This window comes from Ovis canadensis, chromosome 26 (genome assembly GCF_042477335.2).
Source record: "Ovis canadensis isolate MfBH-ARS-UI-01 breed Bighorn chromosome 26, ARS-UI_OviCan_v2, whole genome shotgun sequence".
In the NCBI taxonomy this organism is placed as follows: domain Eukaryota; kingdom Metazoa; phylum Chordata; class Mammalia; order Artiodactyla; family Bovidae; genus Ovis; species Ovis canadensis.
In genome coordinates, this window is record NC_091270.1 from 54,621,844 (window position 1) to 54,640,841 (window position 18,998).

The following is an 18,998-nucleotide window of genomic DNA, read 5'->3' on the forward strand; positions in this document are numbered from 1 at the left end:
ATGAATGAAGAAAGTAGTGTTTTGACCTTTGGAACTGTAAGTTTGTATACTTGGTCTTTCTGTTTGAGTTTAAGCTGGTTTGAATCTAGCAGACTGGTTCCTGTGTCTGCTAGCGGGGCCCTCACCACTCAGGCCCCACAGCCCATACCTGAGACTCCTCCTGGATGACCCCGCCCCAGACTCCTCCCATCCAAACACCGAGTCCTGTTGATGCGTCCCGTCCGTTCACCCAAACAGTTTGTCTTCTGGATCCGCTGTCCTGAGGCCACTTTTCCTCCTTTCTTCTCTCTCGTTCTCCCCTCCCGCCTTATCTCACACTCTTGTCTCCAGTGTTGACTCTATACTGGGCACTGCCTGTTCTTCCAGTGCTTGTTATCAAAAGCGTAGATGGTGTTTGTGGAAATGGTGCCAGACAGGAGACCAAAATTTTGGTGAAGTTCCTTTATCCCTAGCTGTGATTTGCTCTGTGGCCTTGAAGAAGTGAACCCCTTACTAGACAAGATGCTTGTCTATTCATTGGCCATTTCAGTAACTTACCCACAGGTCTGGGCCTTCCCAAGATTCATTAGCAGTAAAGAACCTGCCTACCCATAGAGGAGACATTAAAGATGCAGGATCAATCCCTGGTTTGGGGAAGATGCGCTGGAGGAAGAAAGGGCATCCCACTCTGGTGTTCTTGCCTGGAGAATCCCATGGACGGAGGAGTGGACTACATACAGTCCATGGGGTTGCAAAGAGTTCGGACATGACTGAAGTGACTTAGAATGCATGCGCAGCGTAGGTCTAACTGTTGACTGAAGTTGGCTAATCTAAACCGGACTTGGCTGGATTTGTGCGTCTGCAGGTCAGCTCATCCAGGCCGGGCTCCGCTGCAGCATCTCTCCTTCTCCTGTCTTTGTCCTCCTCGGGAGGATGGTCAGGATTCAAGCTCTCAGGGTTGATCTGTATTTTCTCTCTTGTCGAGTCCCTGACCTGGATTACCATGTCTCATTTTCCATCTCTGCCCACCCCCTAAAGTTGTTCTTTCTGTATCTCCCTCCCAATCTATCCTTCCAACAGCAGAAAATGTTACTTTCTATAAATGAAAGCCTCACCCTTAGTGTCTCCTTACCATCAGGCTCAAGGTTCCTGTCCTTCCATGAATGTTCTTTCCATCCCCTCACTCGCCTCCCAGCCATCCAGGACTGCTTTAGCTCCTTGCCAATATGGTTTCCTCTGATCCCAGGGCTTTGCATATGTTCTTCTCCTGCCTGCAGAGTTCATCTCCCTACCCCTACTTCAGCCACCTCCCCATCAGATTTCAAGTTCAGTAACACCCTTTCTTCAGGGGAGTCTTCCCTAACTCTCCCCACTGAAAGGGTGCTGCTGTGAGCCATGTGTTACACCAGGATTTGCGACCTCCTCAGGAGAAGGGTTCCATCTGGGGTCAGAGATGAGGCTGACATAGACATAAGTAGGGAAAGAAAGCGCATCCGCTTGCTAGTTTTTAGCAAGGCATTTTATGTCTGTTGGCAAACTGCTAATCAGATAAGAGAGACCACAAAGCTGAGGGAATTTCACCCGGCCCTTCTCCCACAAAATGCACTTTTGAGGCAGCATGGCACAAGGTGTCCCACAGCCAGAAACAACTGACATGAATACTGGTTTGTTGAGCCATTATCAGCCCAAGGTTTGAGAAAAGAAAAAAAAAAAAAAGGTTAGTCTTAGGCAGAACCGAATTCATCAACAGAGAAGGAAATAGAGCATCTGCCCTTTGCAATTTATTTCCTCCTACCACTTGGACACCTCTGGCCTTCCTGCCCGTTACCCTCTCACCATCAGCTCCTGGAGTACCTCTGTAATTCACACTCTTACACTCATCAGGCTTCCTAGGTGGTTCAGCTGTGAAAAGTCTGTCTGCCCCTGCAGGAGAGGTGGGTTTCAATCCCCTGGAGAAGGGAAGGCCATCCACTCCTTATCCTTGCCTGGAGAACCCATGGACAGAGGGGCGTGGCAAGCAACAGTCCACAGGATCGCAAGAGAGTCGACACGGCTCAGCGGCTGAACAACAGCATTCATCAGATGGTCAGTTCCTATTTGATTTCGCTGCTGGGCTGAAAACTTCATGAAAGCAGGGTTGGTGTGTGGCTCATGGCCCTTTCCCAGTACCAAGAGCAGGTGGCTTCCAGTCACTATTGACTGGATGATTGAAAGGTGGTGGAAGGGGCCTGGCTCTGGGATAATCCCAAGATGCCAATATTTCCTCAGGATTTGGAGAAGGTCTGGACTGCAAGGAGATCCAACCAGTCCATCCTAAGGGAAATCAGTCCTGAGTATTCCTTGGAAGGACTAATGCTGAAGCTGAAACTCCAATACTTTGGCCACCTGATGCGAAGAACTGACTCACTGGAAAAGACCCTGATGCTGGGAAAGACTGAAGGCAGGAGAAGGGGGTGACAGAGAACAAGAGGGGTTGGATGGCATCACTGACTTGATGGACCTGAGTTTGAGCAAGCTCCGGGAGATGGTGAAGGACAGAGAAGCCTGGTGTGCTGCAGTCTATAGCCATAGAGTTGTGCATGACTTAACAACTGAACAACAATCTCTAATGTTCATCTGCTCTGACTATGTGTTTAGTTAGTTATGAGGGCTTTCCAGGCGGCTCAGTGGTAAAGATCTCCCTGTCAGTGCAGGAGACGTGGTTTGTTCCTGGGTGGGGAAGATCCCCCCGTAGGAGGAAATGGCAACCTATTCCAGGATGCTTGCCTGGAAAGTCCCATGGGCAGAAGAGGAGCCCAGGGGGCTACAGTCTTATGGGGTTGCAGAAAGTTGACCCCATAATAGACAATGGACGCAACTATTGCTCTGAGTTTTAAGGAATTTGAGACAGGATTATAGAAGATGTTAAGAGACCACAAAAAGCGCTTGATGGACTGGGCTTTACACATCCACTTTAAAGAAAATTTATCTCTGAGAAAATAGAAGTTTTTAAATTATACATAAGTGATTGAGGAATGTGAGACAGAAATGAAATATGAACCTGGATATGATTATGCAGAATCATGGGGTTCTAAAGAAAGCTTTTCATATACTAATATCAAATTATCAAACAGCAGTGGAAAACCACCCCCCACACAGGACATAGTGGCACCTCAAAGTCATACTATTGTTTAACAGAAGCTAAATATTAAACTGTGTGTAAATAAATGTGGATGTGAAATGTTTAAATTATCCAGTTTTTTAGGTACTTTTAATGCAGGATGAACTTGATCAACAGTGTATGTTGTTTGTATTTAAAAAATCACTTTCCATGTACAGAGCCAGCTCGTCATAAAGACTGAACAGTATATTTCAGAGTCAAACAAATGGTAAGTTATGTGGGAGAGAAGAACAGATCTCCATCTAAGGGTTGAAGACAAACATGCCCCACAAATAACGAAACCCTGGGCACACTGTTTTCTATTCCAGTCACTGGAACATTCCTTGAGCACTCTCTGGGTTTAAGCCAGTCTGGAAATCAGTTTGTCCAAAGCAAGTCATAATTTATGCCAAACTCATAGAAAAGACATGTTTTAATTAACTTGGCAGACAGTATTCTCTCAGGAGAAGAAAATGTACATTTTATTCTCAAAAATCGGTCTGGGCCTGTTCTATCATGGATGTTCCATGAAAAACCAAACGCCAAAACCATACAAAAAAAGGAAACAAGTTTTGCATACCTGAAAGCTCCCACTATTTTAGAGCTTCCTCTTTTTCTGTCACTGTTCAACAAGCTGTAAAATAACTACAGTCAAGTCTGCAGTAGGAGCTGCTGCTCAGGGTGCTCTGGGCTTCGGTCATTACTAGGAGTTGAAGTGGCAAAGAGCATCTTTGCTCCAGAACCCTACAGGCATTTTGGCATTGGGCAATTGGGATCTAATGGAAATCACGCTAACCCGACACTGTCTTATAATTTTAAATGATTTTCAGTGTCTTATTCTGTAACCAGAGGTTGAAGAATGTCGGGGAGAGAGCATAAAATATAGCTATGTAACTCATTACAGACAGAACATAACTCAGAAGATAATTAGATGCGAAGACAATTAGAGTCTAACTTGCCATAATACCCTAGTTCCTCTGGCTCTCAGTCAATAAGGCCGACTACATTCCTTGGGCATTTTCTACAGGTAGGGCAGTAGATGGCAACTTCAACCTGTTTAAAAATCAGTTCACTGGCTGTTTGGCTGGTTTGCTTGCTTTTTAAACCAGACACAACTTAGTGACTAAACAGCAAACAGCAGCAAACCACACTTGGGCAGAAGACAAAATCGCTACTATTTAGTTGTGTCTAAATAGACTGTAGCCCACCAGGCTCCTCTCTGTCCCTGGGATTCTCCAGGCAAGAATACTGGAGTGGGTTGCCATTTCCTCCTTCAGGGGATCTTCCCAAATCCAGGGATTGAACCAGTGTCTCCTGCATTGGCAGGTGGACTCACCACTGAGCCACCAGGGAAGGCCTAGAAAGCAAAATAGTTAGATGCATAAGTTCATAAAGCAAGGCCATTGTCACCAGAAAGTCAGTTTAGCAGAGCACAAAGCCATTTAAATAGAGCTATATAAAGAAGCATTTACAAATAACAACAGAAAGAGATGTTGCCTCTCTGTAGATCCAAATTATCTGGTAATAAAACACTTTCGGGCTTCCCAGGTAGCTCAGGAGATGCAAGAGATGCAGGTTTGATCCCTGGGTTGGAAAGATTCCCTTGAGGAGGAAATGGCAACCCACTCCAGTATTCTTACCTGGAAAATTCCATGGATAGAGGAGCCTGGCATACAGAGTCCATGGGTTTGCAAAGAGTTGGACACTCAGCAATTGAGCGCATAAAATGCTTTTAGGGTTTTACAGAAGTCTGCCTGGGACTGGCCTTAAAGTAATTTGTCCAGTGACCCTGGTTGGACACACAGATTTTATAAAGTTGGGTTTGATTGCCTGGAAACTACCTTGCCTAGCTTCTCACAAGTGGAAAACAAACTGTTGCTGTTCAGTTGCTCAATCGTGTCTGACTCTTTGCAACCTCATGGACTGCAGCACACCAGACTCCTCTGCCCTCCGCTGTCTCCCAGAGTTATTCTGGGAGACATTCACTGAGTCAGTGATGCTATTGAACCATGTCATCCTTTGCCACCTGTTTATCCTCCTGCCCTCATTCTTTCTCAGCATCAGGGTCTTTTCCAATGAGTGAGCTCTTAACACAAGATAGCCAAAGTATCAAAGCTTCAGCTTGAACAACGGACCTTGCAATAAATAGTCCAGGTTGATTTCCTCTAGGATTGACTAGTTGGATCTCCTTGCAGTCCAAAGGACTCTCCAGAATCTTCTTGGGTGCTGAGTCTTCTTTATGGTCCAACTCTCACATCCATACATGACCACTGGAAAAACCATAGCTTTGACTAGACAGACCTTTGTCAGCAAAGTGATGTCTTTGCTTTTTAATACATTGTCTAGATTTGCCATAGCTTTCCTTCCAAGGAACAAAAAGCATCTTTTGAAACAAACTACTGGATTTTAAAATGATCCCGTAGAGTACAGGTCAAATACTCCTGATGCTAGCTACTTGATGGGATCTTTTTAAACCTTTTCAGCCATCAGACTCTCTTGATTCTAAAGGCTTAGTTTACTAACCACTTTGGGCATGAGGAAATCCTGCCACCCTGTGGCCACACCCCCAGACAGCAACCATAGTACTTTTTGCTCATCAGGACTTAATATCCTGAAAACTTGTTGAGATCTAAATGACATGACCTCAAAAATTAGACATGGGAAAGTCAAAATGACACAGTGGTATATCACCATGAAAAAGTCAAAAACATTACTCTCAAAAAATTTACGAACAAGAAATGCTAGTAAGTTGAAGGAAAAAGACACGAGGTGCTGGTACAATTTTCTTTGGTAACAGTTATTATGAGGACCTCCCTAGATGTGCATTTGAAAAAAAGAAACAGACCTACCATATAATCTGATAGTCCTACTCGTGAGAGTGTATGTGGAGGAAACCAGATTTTATAAAACTTATGCAACTGAGCATGCACTACAGCGGTGCATAAACAATAGGCAAGACATGGGCCGAGTAGGTGAGCACAGTGTACACGGACTGATGAATGGTGAAGAGAAAGCCATGCGTGTTCAGAGCGAAATATGGCTGACTGAAAAAAAGGAAGTCATGCCATTTGCAGGGACTTCAGTAAATGAAGGAAAAATGAAAGTGCCAGTTGCTCAGCCAACCCTGTGAGACCCCATGGACCGTAGCCCACCAGGCTCCTCTGTCCGTGGGATTCTCCTGGCAAGAATACTGGAGTGGGTTGCCATTCCTTTCTCCAGGGGGTCTTCTTGACCCAGAGACTGAACCCAGGTCTCCTATACTGCAGGTGAATTCTTTTTTTTTTTTAGTTTTTTATTTTTTAAATTTTAAAATCTTTAATTCTTACATGCGTTCCCAAACATGAACCCCCCTCCCACCTCCCTCCCCATAACATCTCTCTGGGTCATCCCCATGCACCAGCCCCAAGCATGCTGCATCCTGCGTCAGACATAGACTGGCGATTCAATTCTTACATGATAGTATACATGTTAGAATGTCATTCTCCCAAATCATCCCACCCTCTCCCTCTCCCTCTGAGTCCAAAAGTCCGTTATACACAGCTGTGTCTCTTTCTCTGTCTTGCATACAGGGTCGTCATTGCCATCTTCCTAAATTCCATATATATGTGTTAGTACACTGTATTGGTGTTTTTCTTTCTGGCTTACTTCACTCTGTATAATCGGCTCCAGTTTCATCCATCTCATCAGAACTGATTCAAATGAATTCTTTTTAACGGCTGAGTAATACTCCATTGTGTATATGTACCACAGCTTTCTTATCCATTCATCTGCTGATGGACATCTAGGTTGTTTCCATGTCCTGGCTATTATAAACAGTGCTGCGATGAACATTGGGGTACATGTGTCTCTTTCAATTCTGGTTTCCTCGGTGTGTATGCCCAGAAGTGGGATTACCCAAAGCAATTTACAAATTCAATGCAATCCCTATCAAGCTATCAGCCACATTTTTCACAGAACTAGAACAAATAATTTCAAGATTTGTATGGAAATACAAAAAACCTCAAATAGCCAAAGCAATCTTGAGAAAGAAGAATGGAACTGGAGGAATCAACTTGTCTAACATCAGGCTCTACTGCAGGCAAATTCTTTACCGTCTGAGCCACCAGGAAAATATAAAGTAAGTCAGACTGAGAGAAAATATTGTGCGATGTCAGGTACAGGTGGGAAAGAGGTACTCATTATTTGAAGCTTATTTTCATGTGAAATAAATACACAGTGTAAGGTAACAAACTTATGGTCACCAAAGGTGAGTGGTGGAGAGGAGGAGGGTGGATAAGGAAGAAGGAATTAACTCACATCCACAAATATATAAAAAGTAATCAACATGCACCTACTTTGGAAAGGGGTGTACTAAACGTTCTATAATAACCTACATGTGAACAAACTCCAAACATCAATAAAAATATAAATAAAACTGGATAAGATTTGGCTACCTACCAAAAAAACCCCAACTTTGTAAGTCTTTTATTTTATTTTATTTTATTTTTTTAAGTCTTTTATTTTAATAAAAAATACACATTACTTTGGAGGAAAAAAAGTATGAAAGCTTTGGGTGGCTTCTGCTCACACATTTCACCCTAGTTTACAACCAGTAGCACCGTGCCTCAAGCCCCAGACACCAGAGTAACAAGAGAGAGCATGAAGACCTTCTGTCGCCCTGAGCCCGTTTCTGAAAAAACAATATCAAAACCATTGTTCATGGTGACTTCATATTCCAAGGACGCTGGGCCCTAAATGATACCCGCACCTCAAATTTTAAGGGAAATAAATTGAAAATCACAAAAACTGGGCTCACAATCAAGAAAATTTCTAAAGTAATTCAGCTCATACTGTTGTTTAAAAAAAGAGTCCATGGAAAGTTGTAAACTTTGTGAATTACGACAGACATGCAAGTCACACCTTCCACAAAGCATGACTTGGCACCGCTGCGAAAGGCTGTCGTGAAAAATCTTCAAAGAATAAGTGTCCACAAAAGAATCCTGTAATGGTGTCTGTGACACGGAAATGGTGAAGGTCCCTGGAGAGAAGTATGGAACCCCTTCACGTGATAAAAATAGACCGACATACAAATCCCACAGAACCACACTGAAGAGTGTTTGGGGAGGAAGCAAGACTTGCAAAGGGCACATGCAGCCAAGTGTGGATTTGCAATAGACAACCAAGGAGGCACGCACAGTATTTCTGGAGAGGCGAATGGAGGAGGAAGATGTAATACGATTCAGCCGCAAAAAAGGACTGAAATGATGAAATTTTCAGGAACACAGACAAAACTGAGGATAATCAAAGTAAGTGAAGTCAGAATCAGAAAAAAAGTACAAATGTCATATTGCATAGTTAGAATCTAAAAATGCACACCAGTGAACTAACTGAGAAAGCATAAGCAGGTTCAGAGACTTAAGAAACAAGCTCGTGCTTTCTAAAGGAGGAAGAATTGGGCAAAGGATAAAGTCAAAACCGTAGATGCAACAAATATAATCATTCCATATAAAATCAATACTCAACAAGGGCCTACCTATCAATGGAGTTCTAGTGACAATTTATAATAACCAATATGAGGAAAAGTCTGAATGTGAATAGATATCTATATATTTAAAATTAAAGAAGACATTTTGAAAACCTATAACTCACAGCACCTTACATTGTAGAATGAGTATTTAAATATATTTAGTGAAAATTACAATGAGACTTTAAAGTATATTTATTTTTAATTGAAAAAAGGGCACAACTTTTGGGTGTTGTTCTGATAGACTCCACTCTATCAATACAACCCCAATGTCATCCTTTCACTAAGGCTCTTGACAAAATTTTCTGGGCTCAAAATGATAACTGCATTAAAAAAAAAAGAGGTAATTATTAAAAGAATGTAAAATAGGGCAAACTATCAGAACAAAATATCAAAAGGCAAATAAATTTACAACATTTTTTAAAAATGAAGAGCAGATGAAAAGTTACTTAGGGAAGTAAATTATTAGAGATACGAAAATCAAGACAACGAGAAGACCAACATCAAAGGAGAGTCAGCAAGACCAATACCAGAAACATCCACATTCAGGAAACGCTGGGGTCGGGTTGAGAAAAGAGGAAACGTTTATGAGGCTGGTGGGATGCAGTTGGTAACAGCCACTATAAAAACCAACTTTCAAAAGTGAAACTAGAGCTGCCACATGATCTGGCAGTCCCATTTTTATGGATATAGGCAGAGATATCAGAATCTTAATAAATTATGCACCAAAAAGTAGACTCACAGGGTGTCCACTTGCCAAGGCAAGGTAGGAGTCAAAATGTTCATGAGCGCAGGAGTGGATGAAGACCAAGTCACATGTGTACCCACACAGTGGAATCACGACTCTGCCAGGATGAAATGGACTAATGTCATTTGCAACAACAGACATTAATCTGGAGACAATCATAGCAAGTGAAGTCAGAGTGAGAAAAAGAAATACCATATGATATCACTTGTAGGTGGGAATGAGAAATTCTTTCCAAAGAGCTCATTTACATATGAAATAACCAGACAGTCTTAGGAAACAAACTTACCAGGTGAGGGCAGGTGGCTTTCTTGCTGCCTCAGATGGTAAAGAATCTGCCTGCAATGCAGGAGACCTTCCTTGGGTCAGGAAGATCACCTGGAGAAGAATATAGCTACCCACTCCAGTATTCTTACCTGGGAAATCCCATGGGCAGAGGAGCCTGGCGGGCCACAGTCCAAGGGGTCACAGAGCCAGACACGACTGAGTGACTGACATGCTCGCAAGGATGGGTGTAGGGTCTGCCACTACTAGGCAACTCTAGTGGTGAAGGACCCGCCTGCCAGTGCAGGAGACGTGAAAGGATGCAGGTTCGATCCCTGGGTCGGGAAGATCCCCTGGAGGAGGGCATGGTAACCCAGTCCAGTATTCCCCCTGAGAGGAGCCTGCTGGGCTACAGCCCATGGGGTCAGAAAGGACTGAAGCAACTTAGCACAAGGGTGGGTGGAAGGATTCAGAGGCTGGGATTAAGTTATAACAATGAGATCTATAAAATATATTATCAACATGGATCCACCTTTCCAAGGGTGTTTTACTAAACACTCTAATAACTTAACTGTGAATAACAAAAATACAAACCTGCAAGGATATAAGTGAAAAAGACTCCATACCACTAGAGGAAACACAAGATTGTAAGTGAAAGTTACTCCAATAAAGGATACATATTACTTAAAAAAAGACAAAGAAGTAATGAGATCCCAGGTTTGGTGGCTTCTACTCTCATATTCCCCTCCAGTTTACAATGAGAAGCCAGGACTTATCCAAGGCTCCGGTTACCATAGTAACAAGAGGACGTCATGAAGTAATTCTGCCACTCTGCGGCCCTTTCCAAAACAGCAAGCATAAAACTATTGTTCATGAGCACTTCACATTCACAAAATGCTGGGCTCTAAATGATACCTGCACTGAAATCTTCATGGGAAACAAATCGACAATAATAAAAAACAGGACAGACTATCAGGAAGAAATTTTTCTGCAACACATTCTACTCACGGTGCTTAAAATCAGCCCATGGAAATCTGCCTAACCCTGCGAATTATGCCAGACATAAAATCAAAATCACAACAGGAGAGCGCTCTGCACCAACATGAGAGGCCATGATGACAAATTTAAAAGAAAGAAATGGTAGAAAAGGCAGGAAGGAAAGCGAACCCCGTCATGGTGCTGGTGGCCTGTCACTGTAGAGTTAAGTATGGACCCGCGTTTAGGAGAAGGAGGTAGAAGTCCCGTAGATGCCTGCAGAACCACTCCGAAAGAGCATTTGAAGAGAAAACAAGATTTTTAAAAGGCTCGTGCAGCCAAGTGCACATGGACTACACTTCATAGTATATGACAAGTGGAAGCACACAGAACGTTTATGGAGAGATAAACACATAAAGAAGAAATGGCATGTGTACGTAGTCCAGCATGACTCAGCCAGAAACAAGAAAGAAATAATTCAGTTTTCAGGAACACAGACAAAACTCAGGACGACCAAGCTAAGTAAAAGTCAGAATGAGAAGAAAAAAAAAGAATCGTATCACTTATAGGTGGGACCTAAACTTTCACACCAGTGAATTAGTTAAGGAAAACATAAGACTCAGAGACATAAAAGATATGCTTAAGAAAGGAAAATGTAGAGGCTAAGATCGGAGAAGGCGATGGCACCCCACTCCAGCACTCTTGCCTGGAGAATCCCATGGATGGAGGAGCCTGGTGGGCTGCAGTCCATGGGGTCACGAAGAGTCGGACACGGCTGAGCGACTTCCTTTTCACTTTTCACTTTCATGCATTGGAGAAGGAAATGGTAACCCACTCCAGTGTTCTTGCCTGGAGAATCCCAGGGATGGGGGAGCCTGGTAGGCTGCCGTCTATGGGGTCACACAGAGTCGGACACGACTGAAGTGACTTAGCAGCAGTAGCAGCAGAGGCTATGATATAAGGTCAAAAATTTAGATGTAACTAATATAATCATTCCACATAAAATAGATAATCCACAAGGAAATAGGTATACCAAGGGAATATTCCATCAACACTGTAATAACTTATATGGGAAAAAAATCCAAATGTGAATGCATATATGTATTTTTAAAATTAAAAAAAACAATTTGCATACCTGCAACCTATATCAACTTGTATATCAAGGTTACTACAGTGAGAAATAAAGTTATACTTAATTCAAAGAAAGTGGGAAGGAGACACAGTCTTTGGTTGTCTGTTCTAGTACCTGCATGCTTGCTAAGTCGCATCCGACTGTTTGCAATCCCATGGACTGTGGCCCATCAGGCTCCTTTGTCCATACAATTCTCCAGGCAAGAATACTGGAGTGGGTTGCAATGCCCTCCTCCAGGGGATCTTCCCGACGGAGGGACAGAACCCACGTCTCATGTCTCTTGTATTGGCAGGAGGGTTCTTTATCACTAGCGCCACCTGGGATGCCCCATCCTGACTATACATATAAAATACATAACCAACATGACCTACTTTGCCAGCGGTGGGTACTAACCACTGTAATAACCTATATGAGAAAGAAACCAAACATGAACAGACACGTGCATGGGTCAACGTGAGCAGGATTCTGTACTTCCAGGGGAGGCACAGCATTGCAAGTCAGATTTACTCTAATAAAAAGTGCAAATTAATTTAAAAGAAAACAAGTATTAAAGAGACAAGCGTTTTTGGCTTCCGCTGTCACAATCCGCTCTAATTTACAACCAGGAGCTAGGACTAACGGTCCTAGCTAACGGTAAGACTAACGGTAAGACTCCAGTTATCACGGTGATAAGTGTACAGACAGAAGACTGTCTGTGGCCCTTTGAACAGCAACAGGGATCAAGTAATGCCATTTCCAGGCCCAGGGAAGAAAGTAGAGATGATCATTCTAACTGAAGTAAGGTGGACAGCAAAAAACAAGAATCATACGATATCACGTCTAGTGAAAGTCGCTCAGTGGTGTCCAACTCTTTGCGACCCCACGGACTGTACAGTCCATGGAATTCTCCAGGCCAGAATACTGGAGTGGGTAGCCTTTCCCTTCTCCAGGGATCTTCCCAACCCAGGTCTCCCACATTGCAGGTAGATTCTTTACCAGCTAAGCCACAGGGGAAGCCCACTTCTAGGTGGAATATAAAAATGGATACAAATGAACTTCTTTACCAAAAAGGAACAGCCTCACAGACTTATAAATTTATAATTCCCAAGAGGAAAGGATCGGGGCAGGAAGAGATTAGCTGGTTTAGGTTAACATAAAAAAGGTGAAAGTCGCTCAGTCCTGCCTGACTCTTTGTGACCCCATAGACTAGGGACCACCAGGCTCCTCTGTCCATGAAATTCCTCAGGCAAGAATACCAGAGGCTATAACCATTCGCTTCTCCAGGGGATCTTCCCAACCAAGGGATCAAACCCAGGTCTTCTGCATTGAAGGCAGATTCTTTATCACCTGAGCTGCCAGGGAAGTCCAGATTAACATATACAAACCACTATTTATAAAATCATCCACAAGGATCCACTGTATAGCACCCTACTCAACTCAAGTAACCCTACTCAACTCTCTGTAATAACCTAATTTGGCTTGAGAAAGAAAGAAGAAGAAGAAGAAGAAGAAGAAGAAAAAAAACCAGTCACAATCTGAAAGTAGAGTGTCTTTTTTTCTGTGGGAATGTTCAAGACTTCAGGCCCGGGGGGCAGCATTTCAGGTAGCCCTGAGAAACTGCTCCAAGGTGGTGTGAAACGGCTCAGGATAATAGAAGTTGGTAGCAAATCAGGGCAGACCGTCTGAACAAAGATTATTGTTGATAGGGCCTCCATGGAGGTTCATGGTTGAAATGGCTCATGATGCTGGCCTTGCAAACAAAGAATAAAATCACAGTGACCCTTGAGACTGACCAAATTGCCCAAACAATCTGGCTTCCAGCTGGTGCCTACCTTCTCAAAGTAACGAGACCATTGGATTCCAAACCTCTGGCTACGTGACTTCAGGACTCAGCGATAGGCTAAAAATTAACCATGCCTTCAGAGAATTTTTCATTGGCGGGGTATAAGAAAGACCCTGTCAGAAAGGGAGGACACTGGCTCACCTTAAGGGCCAGTCACCAGGAGTTGGTGATGGACATGGAAGCCTGGCGTGCTACAGTCCATGGGGTCGCAAAGAGCTGGACATGACTGAGCAACTGAACTGAACTGAACCCTCCCATTTTCCTCTCTCCCAGCTCCCAACACACCTCCCTACCTGTTCCAGAAGCAAGTTCTGAGACCTCAGCCCCACCCTCTACCCCGAGGGTCCCAAGGCTTTACCCTGACCTCCCTAGATCCCCTCCCTGTACCTGGTCCGAACAACTTTAAAGCAGGAATCTTCACCGCAGGACCCCTCTCCTTTCCCAGCTCCATGCCTCCCTTTAGGGAAAGCAGCTGGAACAGAAGGCATTGTTCGGTTCAAGTCCCATTCCCCCTCACCGGTCCATCTCAGATTGAAAAGCATCTTGGCTCCTTCTTCTTGGACGCTGATATATATCTAAAAGAATTCCAGTGTCTTACCCAGTCTTAGGACTTAACCTGGCATGATATTTACATCATCCTTCCCTCCACTCCTCTCCCAGAAGAGAAGGAATGAGCATGGCAAGCCTCTCGGGCGCACGCTGATGAGATACACAGGATGGAAGACGCTGAGCCTGTAGGGGCCACGGCCTCCCCCCGAGATGATCCCAACTGGGATTTTCAGGCAGGGAGACTGGGACGAGCAGCCCCGATTACTCATCCGGTCGCTTGCCTCACTGTGGGCCTTCAAAAGGCAGCACAGACAGCCGCCAACTTTTATAAGTTCCGGCTAAGAACTCAAGGACTAGATGAAAACCTGGCACAATTTCTAGCCAGGTTAACGGAAGCCCTACAAAAATATACAGTATTAGACTCCACTTCAGCAGAGGGCACCATTGTCCTTAACATCCATTTTATCTCCCAATCATCCCCAGACCTCAGAAAGAAACTAAAAAAGGCAGAAGAAAGCCCTCAAACCCTCAACAAGAACTTTCAAATTTAGCCTTTAAGATTTTCAATAACTGGGAAGAGAAGGCAAAGCTAGAGAAGGCCCAACACGATCAGGCCAAATAGCACCTTTTAGCCACTGCCCTATGTGGCTCGAAACCTCCCATCAACAGACACAGACTGGAAGCCCCCTGGGCCCTGCTTCAAATGTGGCAAAGAAGGCCCCTGGGCCCGCTCATGCCTAATGCCGAGGCCGCCTCCAGGCCCGTGTTCCAGCTGGGGAATAAAGGGACATGGAAAGTCGACTGCCCAAATCCCCCTCCAGGGATCCAGACATCCCCTCTTGGTCCTGAGCAGGAGTCCTCTGACCCAGCTCTGCCCAGCCTCCTCAGACTCGCCGCTGAAGACTGAAGGTGCCCAGGGCCCCAGGCCCTGACTTGCATTACCTCTACAGAGCCCAGGGTAGCTCTCACAGGGGCAGGTAAGCCGATCTCTTTTCCCATTGACACGGGGCCACTTACTCTGCTATTGCCTGCCTGCTCCGGAAAAACCAAGGTCTTCCAGGTCTCTGCGATGGGGGTTGACAGTTTAACATCTACACCACGAATAACCGAGCCTCTACTTTGCGCACTTCAAGATACCCCGTTTTCCCGTTCTTTTCTCATACTCCCAAAATGCCGCACTCCTATTCTTTGGAGAGACCTTCTCTCAAAATTCAAAGCCTCTGTTTCTGTTCCAAGCCCACCCTCCGGCCTAGCCTGGCTGCCGCTCCCCACCCCATTGTCCTCCTCTTCCATAAACCCCAGAGTCTGGGATACAGACAACTCATCTGTATCCTCTCACCATGCTCCAATTCATATCCATCTCAAAGACCCCTCTAAATGCCCCAATCAACCATGATACCCATCTCCGGAAAACATCAACAAGGGTTAAAGCCTAGTGTCACTAAACTCCTACATCCAGGCCTCTTGCGCCCAACTCACTCTCCCTATAACACCCCTATCCTACCCGCCAAAAAGCCAAATGGCTCCTATCACCTGGTCCAGGACCTGAGACTTATCAATGTGGCTGTTATCCCCATACACCCAGTAATGCCAAATCCCTATATTCTCTCTCTCATTCTCCCTTCACTGACTTCAAAGATGCCTTCTTTACCATCCCTTTACACCCAGACTCTCAAGACCTCTTTGCCTTTATCTGGACTGACCGAGACAATCATCGCTCCCAACAGCTGACAGGGACAGTCCTCCCACAAGGCTGTCGTGAAAGCCCTCATTTCTTTGGCCAGGCTCTCGCATCAGACCTAACCTCTCTTGACCTTACTCCCAGTACTGACCTCCAATATGTGGACGGTCTCCTCCTTTGTAGTCCTTCGCTTACACACTCTCAACAACACACTATACAACTCAATTTTCCAGCAGATTGAGGCTATCGAGTATCTCCCACCAAAGTTCAGCTCTCTCTTCCTAGAGTCACCTATCTCAGAGTCCTTTTAACACCAACGAAAAGATGTATTACTAGCGATGGAAAGTCCCTTATATCCACCCTACCACTCCCTGCATCAAAAACAGAGATCCTGTCCTTCTAGGGGTTAGCTGGATATCTACACCTCTGGATTCCTAATTTCACTGTCTTGGCATAACCCCCCTATCAAGCCACCTGAGGAGGTCTTTCAGAACCCCTGGAGCTAAAATCAAATATCCGTTCAGCCTTTAACAGCCTTAAGCAAGCCATTCTCTCAGCCCCAGCTCTCACACTTCCTGACCTTTCTCGCCCCGTTATACTCTGCACCACTGAGAGACACAAAGTTGCCCTAGGAGCTTGGGGACAAAATCAGGGCCCTTCCTTCACCCCTGTCACTTATCTCTCACAGCAAGTAGGTTCCACAGTTTGAGGACGGCCAGCCTGTCCACGTGCTCTGCCGCAGGGAGCTCCTCGCTCAGGAGAGTAAAAAACTCACTTTTGGAGCACCCACCGTCATTCGTCCCCTGCATGAATTTAAAGGCTTACTTTCTCACAAATCCATGACCCTTCTAGCTCCTTCACACATCCAGCTAATTCATGCCACCCTTCTCGAATCTCCCGAGTTCTCCTTTGAACGCTGTCCTACTCTCAGCCCTGCCACCCTTTTCCCTAATTCTTCTGAGCCCCCCATCCATACACGCAAAGAGGCATTAGAAGACCGAATGCCCCCATTTCTCCCACATTTCCTCAACCCCTTTAAATAACCCTGACTTTCCTTGCTATATCGGTGGCAGCTCCTCTCTGACCTCAGAAGGGAAAAAAAAGTAGCAGGATATGCGGTTGTCTCTGACATGGAAATTAATGAATCCCAACCTCTCCCCTCAGGAACCTCTTCCCCAAAGGCAGAACTGGCTGCACTAACTAGACCCTTATCCTTGCAGCTAACAAGAGAGCAAACAACACACTGATTCTAAATATACGTTCCACATCATACACTCACATGCTGCCATTTGGAAGTGTTAGGTAGTTAGAATAAGAAAAAGGAGTCCAGAATGGCAGTGGCTAAAAGACAAAAAAGGGAAAATCCCATGAAAACAGAGCAAAGGAAGGTCCAAGGCCTGGAGTGAGGACCTCAGGCAAAACAAACAGCACTTCTGGCTAGCCCAATTGACGCAGGACAGGCTGAGGAGGAGGAGAGAAAAACATATAGAAAGAGGGGCCAAAACTGAGCTGGGGGCTTCTCTTCTCTTTGAGTCTTTTGCGTTAGCCCACCCTCATGCCTTGAGGATGTGTTTTCCTTTACTTTCTAAAGAAAACTGAGCTGTAATATGGAGCTGTAACAATGATCCATCCAAGGAAATTACATGGGGTTGTAACACTGGTCCATCCATCACTTCAAATTTTTGTTGCAATGAGACAGAACTGAGGAAATTACAAACTCCCCCGACAGAAGGAGCGAGGGCTCCTATCTACTAACGACTCTCCCATAACTAACATCCCGCTTAGACTCCAACTTTTAAAAGCAGCTAACATGTCACCTGCAGCAGGTGTTGTACATTGCCGAGGTCACCAGGTGGCCTCAGACCCCATTTCACAGGGCAAAACACCGCAGACAGAGGAGCAAAACGAACCTCACTCCGATCACCAGCTCAACAGCTCACATAATCCCCAGCCTAGAGCCCCTTGGAAGAAAAGCTATGACCAACCTCGGCAGCATAGTAAAAAGCAGAGCCATTACTTTGCCAGCAAAGACTGTCTAGTCAAAGCCATGGTTTTTCCAGTAGTCATATATGGATGTGAGAGCTGGACTATAAAGAAAGCTGAACACCAAAGAATTGATGCTTTTGAACTGCAGTTTTGAAGAAGACTCTTGAGAGTCCCTTGGACTGCAAGGAGATCCAACCAGTCCATCCTAAGGGAAATCAGTCCTGGGTGTTCATTGGATGGACTGATGGTGAAGCTGAAACTCCAATACTCTGGCCACCTGATGCAAAGAACTAACTCATTTGAAAAGACCCTGATGCTGGGAAAGATTGAAGGCAGGAGGAGAAGGGGACAACAGAAGATGAGATGGTTGGATGGCATCACTGACTTAATGGACAGTTTGAATAAACTCCAGGAGCTGGTGATGGAAAGGGAGGCCTGGCGTGCTGCAGTCCATGGGGTCGCAAAGAGTCGGACACGACTGAGTGACTGAACAACAAAAACCCACGCCAGGATTCTTACCTGGAGAATTCCATGGGCAGAGGAGCCTGCTGGGCTACAGCCAATGGGGTCGCAAATAGTCGGATGTGACTGAGTAATTAACACACTTTCACTGTTTAAGAAGTCATCCTCAAGGAAACACTGGATAGCACCAGAATGCCTATTCAACAATTGCAATAACCTATACAGGGGAAAAGAACATGCACACGTCTATGTATAAGTGAATCATGTTGCTCTACAACAACAAGAAAGAAAAAATAAGAGTATACTAGTGAAAAAAAAAAGGGCAAGAAATCCTTACTCTGTTCCCCTCAGGCCTTGGTGTCCTGGGCTGGTGTCACAGCCCTGGGGCCTGAGCAGGCTTGGGTCCCAAGGCTGGAGTGTCGTGGGGCTGGGGAGGGTGGCTGCCATGTGCTCCCCCACCCCCGTGGGCCTGGAGTGCCTGCTGCCCTCTGCATGAGCCCATTACCTCCGGATCCAGGCGGGCGCGCCTGCAGTGAAAAGAGACTGACTGCTTCCCGTGGTGGAGTCTCTGGGCTGGAAGAGCTTTGAAAAGTCACTGGTGCTCTCTGGTTCCTGGCGGTGGGATTCCCACCTCCAGCCTCCTTCCTTAGGGTCACCCCACCTGTGGATGGGAGCCTACGCCCCTGAGACGGTGTTGCAGGAATTGGGGTGCCCCAGAGTTAAAGGGTGAGAGGGAAGAAGGAATGAGACACAAGCCTTGG